General features: G+C 41.1%; 1 protein-coding gene across 1 annotated transcript in view; it reads right to left on the reverse strand.

Moving 5' to 3' along the window:
- The window catches only part of HECW2 (HECT, C2 and WW domain containing E3 ubiquitin protein ligase 2), a 318168-nt gene extending 306017 nt beyond the window's left edge, over window positions 1–12151 (reverse strand). Inside the window, exon 1 of the mRNA XM_039844303.1 lies at window positions 12004–12151. The gene's annotated coding sequence lies outside the window, so the exon portion shown is untranslated. The remainder of the gene's footprint in view (window positions 1–12003) is intronic.
- Window positions 12152–13447: the final 1296 nt, after the last annotated feature.

A 13447-nucleotide genomic window follows, 5' to 3' on the forward strand; every position in this document is an offset into this window, starting at 1 on the left:
CTTCAAATGATACTACTGAGAAAGAGAAAAGACAATCCACAAAACAGGAAAAACATTTTCAAGTCATATATTCCATAAGGGTCTAGTATTCGGAATATAAAAATAATTTTTACAATACAAAAATAATTAGATAAATAACTATTTTTAAATCAGCAAAGGATCTGAATAGACATTTCTCCAAAGAATATTTACAAATGGCCAAAAGATGCTCAACATTATTAGTCATTAGGGAAAAGCAAATCAAAACCACAATGAAATACCACTTCACACCCACTGAGATGTCTAAAATCAAAAAGGAAAAACAATAACAAGTGTTGGAAAAGAAATGAAGAAATTAGAATCCTCATACATTGCTGATTGGAATGTAAAATCATTGCACTCACTCTGAAAACTATTTAGTGGATCATCAAAATGATAAACATAGTTACCATATGACCCAGCAACTCCAAAACTAGGTGTATACCCAAGAGAAATTCAAACATATACCCACACAAAAACTTTTACACAAATGCTTATAGCAGAATTATTCATAATAGCCAAAAAGTGAGAACATCTCAAATGTTCATCGACTGATGAAAGGTAAACAAAATTTGGTATACCTATACAATACAATTTTATTTGGCTAGAAAAAAGAGTAAAGTATAGATATACACTACAACAGAGATCAACCTTGAATGTAAGTAAAAGATGCTAGTTACAAAGGACTTCATATTATATAATTCCACTTGTATGAAATGTCTCTGTTATTCTACTTACACGAAATTGTATAGAATAGGAAAATCTATAGAGATATAAAGAGTAGTGGTCACCAGGGTCTGGGGGCAGGGAAACGGGGGAGTGACTTCTAATGGGTACAGAGTTTCTTTTGGGGGTGATGAAAAGGTTCTGGAATTACATAGTGGTGATGGTTGTAAATATATTAAACCACTTAATTGTGTATTTTAAAATGGTGAATTTCATGGTATGTGGATATCTCCATAAAGCGATCTCTTTTTTTCAATCAGTAAGGAAAATGAATATCTACAGAATGACTTACCAAAAGAAAAAATAAATTATATTTTGTCTTATAATCACTTCAGGTCACCAAACATTGATTAGCCCAAGCTGTGCCAGATACTGAGGACACAAAGACAAATAATAAACAGTTCTGACCCTTGAGGAATTTCATTTCTAACAAGAAATATAATCAATAATAAATCTTGGAAAAGAATTTTGATTCCTTTTCCTAGTTTTTAGTCTCAAAATATATAAAATGCTAATTTTAATAAAACTTAAATTGAAAACCCAATTCCATCAAACTTTATATATTAACAGCCACCCAAATTCAACAACTCAAATTCTATCTCAATCATACTTCTTTCCCAGCACAAAGTCCAAGTTGTGGTCTAGCCTCCTGGCCCTGGATGACCTGTTGCAATGTGTGTTTCTAGCTTGGGGGGAGGCGGGGGCCGGGATAGCCAAGTAATTTCCATGTCTTCATTTCCTCACCATCATCTCAACCTCATACTTATTTCCCTTTCAGATTTTACAGGACCTAAGTTTTATTCCTTTAGGCATTTACCTCTTTCCTTCAAACCCCATTAATTACTGAGGGTCTTCAGATATATATATATTTCAAGTCAGGTCATCGAAGCAAATGTAGCTCCCTTCTTTTATATCTTTTTATTTCTTTTACTTAGTAAAAATCCAAAATGGTCCCAACTAAGACCAAAACACCTTTACCTATGTTTGGTGCCCTACACTGAAAAAGACAGGTAGTCACACCACCTCCTATGTTTTGTTGCTCTAGAACAGGAGTTGGAAAAAAGATGCAGGCAACAAATAGATTTTGTTTGGCCTGAGCTATCTAAAAACATTTTAATAACAACATATTACACTCAAGGGATGTTATACATACAAACTTACATTTTTAGCTTTATTTTAAAAATCTGAAGATTTAAGCATGCTGTACCAAATTCCCATGTGGCAACAACTGAATGAGCTGAGTGGTGACACTTTACCCTCTGATGAAGAATGCCTCTCCATGATTCTCAACACTTCACCAGGTTTCTATGCACAGCACAACCAGCTGGTTTCATGTGTGACCTGCTACCTCTGGAGGGGTTGGATTTGAGACTTATCCAAGTACTGAGAGTCAGAAGTTGTTTCCAGTCATAGAGAGGGGACCTCCTCCTTTATCTTTGGTGTTAGGTTGTATGGCCATGTCTCCTATCTTCATCAAGCTCTCCTAGTTTCTCACTCCAACAGCTGCTTCACCTTTCTATAATCACTATCTTGTCTAACATCTAAGTATCAACCCACTTACTAAATTACTCTAGGACACTCCCACAGAAGTATCTTCTGGTCTGACAAGCTCCTCCAAGAAGCAGCATCATTCCAGGCCACACAGCAGAAAGCACTGAGAACCTCATCCATAGACCAATGAAAACTTCATTTCCAGACTAACTTCTCTTTGAAGATAAATGCTCCTCCTAAATTCCTGAATTTTGAGTTAAAACAATAATTATCAACCTTTAATGTGCATATAACACATCTGAGGATCTTGTTAAAATACAGGTCTGGCATGGGGACTGAGATTCTGCATTTCTACCAAGCTTCCAGGTGATGCAGATGTTGCTGGTCTATGGAACTACACTTTGAACAGCAAGGAGTTGGAGGATTTACAGAAGAAGGAGGTTTCTAAGATGAGAATTATCTGAATGCATTAGACCTCCAAGACTTGACTTTCTGCCACTTTAAAACTACAAAAATATAATTTTTTAGCAGTTGTGCCAATTTAATATCTGACTTATATAAGTAACAGCCTTTCATAATGGTCCATGGGAAATAAATTAATGGTTCCTTTAGTCATTAGGCATTGATCATTGTATATTCACTTTGTGATCAATACTGGACACTATACAGAGAGGTCATCCAAGTTTCCATATATTCAGAGTGCTTAAAATTGAGGTGGCAAAAAGACTAACAGGAAACAAAATAACCAGTGTACCACCTAAAGCAGCAGATCTTAATTGCTATAAAATAGTGATTCCCAGGGGTGGCATATCAACATCTGTGGGGAAGGTATGTCAAATAAAACACACTTTCCTCTATCCCCCTGCTCCTTCTCATTATGATACTCACTCTACCCCCACTCTTACTGTCAATCGGTGACAAAGGAAGCTGTATTTACTTTTAGAAATGCCATATTCTTCCAAAAGATAAGATGGGGAAGAGATCATGAAAACTACCATTTTTTACATTGTCTACAGAAAGGCAATGGAGATATGGAGCCTGGAGGAGTAGAATTGGTGAGCATTCCAGGTGGGAAGTGCTTTCTGTGGTAAAAGTACTGAGGTAGAGATGAGTACGGGATATTTATGAGATGGAAAGAGAAGACCTGCCTAATTAAAATAAACCAGAGTACCACACTGGCCACCACCCCATTCTGAGTGGAAGAAGCATAGAAGCGATCTTTTAAGAACTTGATGACTGCCTGTTAAGAACATTACAGAGATATTTCTTCACAGGAGAGCTGAACTCATTTGCCTTTCAGGTCCTATCCAAGTTTTCCTCAACTGCAGAACAAAATTCGAATTTTCCTCTAACCTGTAATTCTAACCTGAATCACCTGCCTTGCCTGTTGTGTATCACAGGAAATGAGTAAAGAGAACATGGATAAGTAAAAGTCCTCATAAATTTAAGAAAAAGATAGCTTATAGAACTGCATCCAGGCGACTTCTACTGCTGCTCAGCATCCCCAGTTCTTTGAGACTGTTCTCATAGGTCTTATTTCCAACTATTATCAGTCATTTTTGTGACTCTTCTCCGAACCCTGTCCAAGTTGTCCTCATCCCTCTCATACAGGCAAGTGATAAATCACACTTTAGGTCTTCCCTGACCACTCCCATCTAAAAGAATCTCAGTTACACTCCGTTCTCTATCAAAGTCCCCCTTTACAGAGCACCTATCACATTTCTGACTGCGTTTTTTTCACTTTTTACTTATGAAATATTTCAAAATGTATTCAGACGTTCATATAGTTTGGAGGTTAATTTAATAGGAGCTGATATACCACCACCCAGATTTAACAAATGTAAATATTTTTGCCACATTTGCTTTGCAATTATATATGAATTTGTTTATAATGTCCATGTTTCCTGTTTCCTACTAGATTCTCTGTTTAATTTGGGCAAGGCCATGTCTAATTATTTCTTTTATACCTATCACTTAGCATGGAGCCTGACACATATAGACTATCAATGTCTGTTCAACGAATAATGTATGAAGGGTTTCTGCCCTAAGATTAAATAATGGTCATCACTATAGAAGAATTATTAGACCAAAGACAATGGTTCCATCTTTATTTAAGTTCAAAAAAGAAAAGAAATGGATCTTTATTGAAGAATGAGGGTTTCAATTTAAATGTGTGTTATATCTGGATATGACACATTAGAGTGCGTTAGCTGAGCAAAGAACAGAACTTCCCTTCCCTAGAGGCCCTGGATAGCACATATGTCTGCCTAAGACATGGAGATATAGGTGATGAGCTCTCAATGCCTCTCTAATTTAAAGATGCCAACTCAATGGCTTAAAGAAAAAAAGAGCAAAGGAAGAGAAGAAGGAAAGGAGGGAAGAAGACAGAGAGAAAGAGAGAAAAGAAAGGAGAAAGAGAGGAAGACCTGTGGGAAAAGGATCTAAGAGCACTAGAGGTCATTTATTTTTTTCTAGTTTAGGTCAGGGGCAATAGAGGTTATGTCCTGAAAACCTTTGAGTATCATGTCCATTTTTCTGAAGTGAAGCCAAGCCTAAGGCAAAAGTATAAGAAAGGTCATGTCCAATTGTCAGATTTCTCCACCATCCGCTTATACCCACAGACACTCAGTATCTTAAAACAAAAGCCTAAAAGCCTAGGTTCCCCTCACCCCACCACCATGGTTCTCTATATGCTCCCAAACACCAAGCATATACTTGTACCCTCTTCCCATCATAATTACTGGGCCTAAGTTATATTTCTTTGTGCTCTCATTTTTCCACAGGACACTGAGAGGTAATATGCTTATTTAAAGGACTGTCCACTACTGAAAATACGACCTCCTTAACCCATTGCGGTCAATGTGGACCTACCACGATCTAATGAAAAAAACTTCTTAGTGCTACGATTGTGGTAAAATGTATCTGGTGTAAGAGAAACTATTTCTAATCACTGTCATAAAGAAACATTTTTCTTACACCACAGATAAAATATTATATGAGTGCATTTCCCTAAACAGCCGGCATACATTAGCATAGAGAAGAAGCCCTATACCCACTGCTTATCGCTCTGCACAGAACACTCCTATACTCAGCAGCCACAATCTGACTACGTCCAGTTTTCATTCTTTCTTTTAGTGTTTCTTCGAGATCAGAAAGCACTACGCCTTTTCTGTGAATGGAGTAGCATGTGGATTGGCTTCAAGGTACTTCTTTCCTTCATGAAGCCAACACATCCTTATCTGCACATGAAACTAGTACTCTGGCAGTCTTACCCCTTGAACAACTTTTCCAGTTTCCAAAATAATGATTAACCAAAAGAAAAATCTCTTCCCTTTCGCCTGAATTTTCAGTGATAAATAAACAAAGCATCACCAAGCACTCCTCCCTGAACAATTGCCAAGAGCTGATTCATTCTCTACATGACATCAGTGGTATCATCCAACCATAAAGTGAAATATCTGCTAGCATGTACTTGATAGTAATCGCTCTTTCACACTCTTACTCCATCGACATTACGCAACAGCCAATCGTGTCACTTGACAAAAGAATTCTGTCAATAACTTCTGGTTTCTCTCTAAGGATAATGTTTGTCTTTCTAACTTTTCAGCGGATTTTCCAAGTGTCTCTTCAATAATATGATTCATTCTAATTTTTTGCTACAAGGATCCTTTAATAAATGCTATAAGAGTTTTTAGCTTCTTATCTACCTTTAGCAGTATAATACATTAATTTTGTAATGGAAAGCATTATTACGTGCTTGTCCTGGAAAACTTCGATAGTATAACAGAGAAGCCACTGTGCTTTGTTTGAAAATGACACCAAAATATCCATGGCTTCATGCCACTATTAGACAAAGTTTCATAACAGGCAATGACTGGGGATTAGGAGTGAATGGATGGTAAGCCCAATAATAAAGAGTTTGAGACAGTCATCGTCATACTTCCATTTGTACTTCTCAATTTCAGGTACTGTTTTGAAATCATCACCCCACAGATTCCCTTGATTTTACACAGAGATTTACATCTTATATTTGCAGTGAAATTCGGTTCTCTAAGTTGTTTATGACATTCTGAACTGTAGCATTTACATTACTATTTCATCACTATTTTCACTCTTCAATGAACCACTTTTGAGCCGCTGATCTATTTTTGTGAAATGGGGATACAATTTAAGGCCAGTGACAACAACAACAAAATGCTATTTTTAACAAATAAACAACAAGCAAATGACATAAAAAGTATATTAACCAAGGTAAAGTACACCATATGAAATGTAAGCTATTTTGACCAGTGCAGTTTTTGCAGTACAGACATAACTATTAATATTATGAGTTTTAAGAACACAATGGGATTTCTGCTAAAATCATAATTACTCTCATATCTCAAGGTCTTACATGTTCTGCCACTCCTACACCAGCTTTCTGATCTCATTCCTAACTCCCCTTTGGTTACCCCACCTCATCATGCTGGTCTTCTTGCTAATCTTTGAACACATCCAAACATATTTTCACCTTCAGGCCTTTGGAACTTTGCACTGGCTGTTCCCTCTGCTTGGAATACTCCCAGTAACTTCTCTCACCTCCTTTTAAGTCTTTGTTAAGGTCTCTTTCACCATGAGGGCTACTCGACCATATTTATCCTGTTCTACTTTCTCTTTCTTCCGAAGCACTTACTTCCTCCTAGCATGCTATATAATTTACTTATTTATTTGGTTTATCTGGTCCCCACTCCCACCCCTCGACCGCCAATAGAATGAAAACTTCACAAGGGCAGAGATCTTTGTTTTATTTATTGGTACATCCCCAGCACCTAGATGAGAGAATGGCTCATGGAAGGTGTTCAATAAATAGTAGTGGAATGAATGAGTGAATAAAATTTTTTCATTTCTTTTCCTTTCTAACTACAAAACTGTCTATGGATCTTTGAGAATTAAACAGAAAATGGGGAGCCATCAAAGATTCTTAAACAAGAAAATTATATCAACTGATTGGTATTAGAACCACACAGGGTGAGAAGATGGTTTAAAGTTTGGAAAGGCTAGATGCAGAAAAGAGTTAGTTAAATAGTCAATTCACGAAAAAGATGATGAAGGCCACAATTTTCCAAATGACTCAGCCTTCATAAGTGGTTAATTTCAACCCCACAATACATATATCTATAAATATATGATCAATGTTTGTGTAAACATACACACTCATGTGTATATATGCATGCACATACATAAACACATATGATGAACAAATCCAGAAGAAACTAAGGACATTTTTCTATCATATGACTATTCTTTATATAAAAGCTAAGGACTTGGGTCATAGTTAAGACAACCATACTTTATAGTTTTCCTGGGAGATCCCTAGTTTACAGTTTTTGATCTGGTGACCCTTCCAGTTAGTATCCCCTTTTATTCTCAAAAATGTCCTTGTCTGGACAAAAAAATTACATAGTCCTACTTATGAAAGAGATACATAAATTTCTTCTCATTCAGGCATGCTGACCAAGCTTTTGAGGATTTTAATGGACTGGGTATGGAAAAAGCGACAGCCATACTTAATTATAACACCTACTAGCCACTGCTGGAATTGAACTATTTCAAACAGGTGATTCTTCAGCAAAGGAGTACAGCAAGTGCAGAAATAGGTGCCACGACATTCATATATCTAGCTTTGGAACTCAGACTTCCACCAGGTCACCTGCACAATCTCAAACCCCTATGAGAACTTTCATGTGCTGAACAGGCTCACCAAGTTCTTCTCAGTAAGCCCCCTGTAAGAAAAGTGGAGACTCATACTCAAGACTGGAGTCACAGGAGAAGATAGAAAACAAAAGCTCTTCTATAATCCTCGTGGCCCAGAGAGCTTGGAAACTAGGAGAATGTGGAGTCAAGTCTTCACAACAACATTTGTATTCTGAACTCAAAACTTGGACCAAACATTTGATCTTGAAATTTGCATTCATATCTGCTAGAGCCATGCATCATCCATCAGGTCTGCAAACAGGTTTTATTGGAGCTGCTCTCCCGAGTCACAGGAGTTGTCCCAATTCATGTCAGCCCTAGGTAAATGGGCAAGTGTTAATTCTTATCATTCTTGAAGACAATAACATAGGCTTAGAGTCATACTGGACAACATAAAGATGTAACTATCTTATTTTCTTATGTGTAAATAGATGACAAGCAAGCAATCAATTATTCTTCTACCTTCCTTGCTATTTTTTTCTGTATGCATATTTTGGTTTAATTTTTTTTTTTACCTTTCTTATCTTTGCATTTAACAAATAAAAAACTAAAAATAATGATAGACTCAAAATCTGAGGTCAAGAGAGGGTGGTAAATAGTCAAGATATCTCAATATGTAGGATGACCATATAATTTATTGTCCAAACTAGGACACTTTTAAATGTGAAAGAGATGCATTTGATAGTTTGATAAGATAGGTCAATAAGAATAAACTGGGACTGTAGCAGGCAAACCAGGAGGTACAGTCACCCACCTAATCCCTCAATTCATATCCCCATACAAAGGCATCCTGTGTGTAAAGAAGCAACTTCTGCCTCTTTTATGTCAACCAAACTTTAAATACAGTTCTCTCACTTTCATGCCAGGCCTTTCATGCCAGGCCCTTCTTTCCACAACAGACCTGGAAATTCCCTATCCAACACACCAGGCAAAACTGTTTCAATTTTTACCCAAGAACGTAGGCAGCAACCCCCTCGAATGTGGATCCAGGCCAGGTCCACAGCTAGCTCCAGGCATGGAGCCTCAGGTTTCTCTTAAAGGAACACTCCACAAGAGAGCAATCTGCTAAGAAGGTACACAGATACCAGCCATAGATTTAACAAGTATTTTGAATGTTAGATCCTTTCACCAATGCCAGGACACATGCTAAAACTGGACAGAGCCAAAAAGCAACCTCTCTTGCAAAACGATTCATCCAGAAGAGAGGCTATAGCATCTGCCCTCAACTACAGGTAACAACTTTTATTTCTTTGCCTTTTGCTCAGATCAGTGGTGCAAAAGGCTTTAAAAAACTAAGAAAATATGTTTTCTCCCAAGATCACACTGCCCACGTTAAACAGAGCCAATGCTTACTCTTATTCCATACTTCCTATTCAGAGCGGTAAAACATTGCTCATATTCTTCATTAAATTTAGTCCTGTGGATGGAATATAAATTTACTGAAATATTTTCCCTCACATTCATAAAGAAGGAAGACCAATTCTGTAATCTAGTTGCAATCTACAGCACATAAAGATCTACAATGGTGGTAAAAGCAGCAAAGCTCCAGCTGGTTGATCTCAAAAGTTCAGAATGACTTTGATTTCTTTAGACTCCAGAGTCATTCTTAAAGATTCATTGCCAAAGGCTGCCCAGTGCTGTGATGGAGGCACTAGTAAAGCTATCCATAGCTGAGAGTTGGGAGGAAAATGCTGGGCATTAGGGAACCACTTGTCATGGAGATGGCAGAAGAAACTCCTTTTGAATTCATGCAGATTGGACTAAAGTCCTTCCAGCCAGTAGACACTATGAGTCCAGCCATTTGTTGAAATGATCAAGAGCTAAGAAAGTTGACCATTTTCCACCCATAAGTGGTACTATAATCTTAAATTCAAAGACTTTTCTTTAATATAATTGTTTAAACTGCTTCACATAACCACAAATGAGGCCAAAATGTGCCAAAGAAATAATCAAAACAAATAGGTTAATAATTAGTTTTTAAATGTACAAAGATAGAAGAAATTAATTGGTCAGTCTGCTGGATGGTAAGGTTATAATGTCTCCTTTGAGAGATCAAAATTATGTTTTCCCCACCTCCACCCACCCTACCCCACCTCCCAACAGTGAAGTGGATAATTTCTGAGGAATACAATGGCCCTTTATGCTGGGCTTCTCTTGTCTGCTAAGGATGCCATCTGTCTCCCACACTGTATAAACAATCCCTGCAGGAATCTTCTGATGACAAAACAGATTAGCAACCTCCAGATTTTCACATGAATAATATCCCCATCCAGATTAGGTCTCTTGCTTCAATAACTCCAAAGATAAACCCAATAATTGATCCTTCTTTGTTTATATGTAATGTGAGTGTCATTTTAAAGATAACCTCTCAGAACACACAGCCATCTGCTAGGAAGGGTGGGGGAGGGAGCTCTCTCTAAGCAACGAAGAAATGAGCCCTTGAGGGAATAGGAGAAATAGTAAAATGAAAATCATACTTGTAAGACAAATAGATACATGAAATTTCATCAGGTCTAATAGAGGACTCCGCTAATTATGTTAAAATATTTTTCTTCTAAATGACAAAAGTATAAAATACTATTCAAGAAAAGTTAAGTTTCACACTTTGACAGAGGTATATATATGTACAATGAGAATTCAAAGTTTGCTTGACTCCAGAAAAGTGAAAGCTGAAACATACCAGAAAGTCTAAAGCCGACTGAAAGTTTGCCTACGGTCCACCTCTATCTAGGACGATCGCCAATGCCTGCCTTCTTGAAAATTAAATCCATTGATCCCCTGTAACTCTGTGAGCTCTCTATATTGTCGCCAAAGACTTCCAACTCCAAAAGAAGTAAACGTGCCTGTAAAGATGTTCATAATAATAAATAATAATAATAATTTAAAAATCAGGGGAAAACACGTGAGCACTGCTAACAGAGGAAAAGACAAGGCATGAAAGAGCCAGCCCTCTGCAGTTGCACGTCCTCGTAGACGTCTACGTCTAAATCTGCAGCCCCAGTTTCCTCCAGGCCCCAAGCCCCAGCAGAGGATATTCACAACACGTTCCAAATCAAAAAGGAAATGAAGCCTCCTCTCCCTCAGTGATGCTTAGATGGCTCCGAATGTCTCAGCTCCCGGGATAACCAAATCATGAGACCTGTCCCGGTGTCTCTCACTTGCATTTTAGGGCAGCGGAAGTCAAAATGTCAAATGAATGACCGCGTTGGAGAGCGAGGGAGGAAAACAAAGCCACCTCCTGCTGTCCGGTACCTGCGGCGCGAGGACCTGGCAGCGGCCGCGCACTCACCTGGAACTCTGCAGACGGGGACCCGGCCACGGGACTGAAGGGCGCCCCCGCAGTCGGGGCCCCCGCCGCCCCGGTGCCCTCCGGCCGGTCGGCGCGCGCCGCGGGGAAAGCTGGCAGCCGGGGGCGCCGCTGCGCTTCGCATGCAGCTCCTGGCTGTGGCGGCCGCTCCCACGGGGCCAAGGGACCCTGCGCCGCTGTCCCCAACCCCACGACTCCAGGCAGCCGCTGAAGACGCAGCGCAGTGACAGAGAGCGCCCGGCGCGCCCCTCAGCGGCTCTCCCTGGCGCCCTGCACAGCGGGCTGGGGCTGCGCTCGCCTTTGTGCGGGCATCTTCCTTCGCTCCCCGAGCTCTCCGAGCTCCGCGAGCGGCTCCGCGAGCGGCTCCGCGCCGCCGCCCACCCCCGGCTTACGCCGCGCCCCCGGCGCCCCCCGCGGATCGTGTCGAGTCAGCAGCGGCAGTGGCGGCGGCGGCGGGGACGCGCGAAGCCATGTCTCCCGCCCGCGCTCGGGATTGCACCGCGGGTCCCGGCGCCGCGACGAGGTTTAGGGCCGAGCTCGGCGGCCCCGCAGCGCCCGGCTCCCCGCCGCTCGCTCTCCAGGCGTCGCCCGCGAGCCGCGCGCCGGCCATCCTGCGCCTCCCCTTCTCCGCTCCCCGCCGGCCCGCCCGGCCTCCCGCGCGCCGCCACCTTCCTCCGGCCCCGCGGGCCCGAGCGCCCGCCCCAACCGCTGTGTTGCGGCCCGCTCACCTCCGGCGTTGCTGCCGCCCCTCCCGCGAGAAGCCTCGGCAGCATCTGCCCGCACGTCCCTGCGGGGCACTTGGCTGGGGGCCTCCTGCACGTCGGGGACCAGGGAAGGGATGGGGGTGAGACGGGAGGGACAGCCAGACCTTGGCCAGCTGAACCTTCCTGAGGAAGGTGCGGGAGAGCGGGGCGGGGGAAGCTGGGCGGAGGACGAATCCCGAGGCTGCGGAGGAGCCGGAGCTGCTCTCCTGCGACGCCGAAGGATAGGAGGGTTCTGAGAGGCGCCACGGAGGAGGGAGGAGACCCTCTGAGGTCATGAACACAGAACTCTTCCTAAATCCCACGGGAAAGCTGAATGGAGGAGTGTCATGCCTCGGTTTCCCCAAGTGCAAGGACGAGACGGTAATACTCGTCACCTACCTGGGGTGTGGTCGCGATTAAAAATGGATTATTGAAAGCGCTCGGAGCTCCTTTGCCTAAAGAGGGCACTAAAATTAAAAGCTTACCGTACTAATACTTTCGGCTATTTACTTCTGTAGCATCTTCATTGACTCAGTCTCATTTTGGGGAAAGAGTAAAAACGCCGAAATGTAAGGATATTGGCCCCCTGTGCATGGTATCAATCCAGATATGGGAAAGATTTGGTAAATTTTACAGTTTATCAACTAGAGCCATATGGAGGAAGTCCCAAAACATTTTTCTCCAAAATATTGGATATCTGTAATCTGTAATTTTTGAGTGTGTGCTGTCAGTATTTTACATCTCTCCCCCCCTTCTCTGCTAACAAGGATTCGTTTTCCTTTGGGAACTACCCCTCCCTCTTGCCCACTTGTCTTTGTGGTTCCAGGATACTGACACCTCTCATCCTCACTTCCCGGAATTGGCCAGTCATTATATTCTAGACCACAGCGATTGGTTCTGGGATGGGCATATTGGTCCAGGAACTCAATCTGGGGCTTTGCTGAATCAGTTCAGAAAAAAAGAAGACCTTTAAACTAGGATAACTAATTTGGAAGAATACAAGCTAGTGATAACAAGTACCATCAATGCACGTGAATGAAACCAACTTCAAGAGAAGGAAAGCTGAGGGAGAGAGGATGATGTCTTTTGAACATTAGGAGGCAAATATGACTGAAGTTAACTCTACCGCCAAAACCAATCAATACCCCCTTTTTATTCCCTCAGGTCAGTTTCAGTTGTGTTCTGTCATATATTACAAAAAGCCCTGACTCTTATTCCCCTGGATCTATCCATCCCAGGCATCATTGGTAGACTACTCCACAGAACTAATGAAACCCACCCCCTCCACATCTACACACACCACAAAAAGTTCTGTTTTGTCCCCACTGAGAATACATAGCTCCAAGAGATCCTAACATGATCTTTTTTCATAACTTGGTTTTGACCACAACCTCACACTTTGCACAATAACTCCTCCTGTATTGATTAA

Source organism: Pteropus medius, unplaced genomic scaffold, assembly GCF_902729225.1.
Source record: "Pteropus medius unplaced genomic scaffold, Ma_sr-lr_union100, whole genome shotgun sequence".
NCBI lineage: Eukaryota > Metazoa > Chordata > Mammalia > Chiroptera > Pteropodidae > Pteropus > Pteropus medius.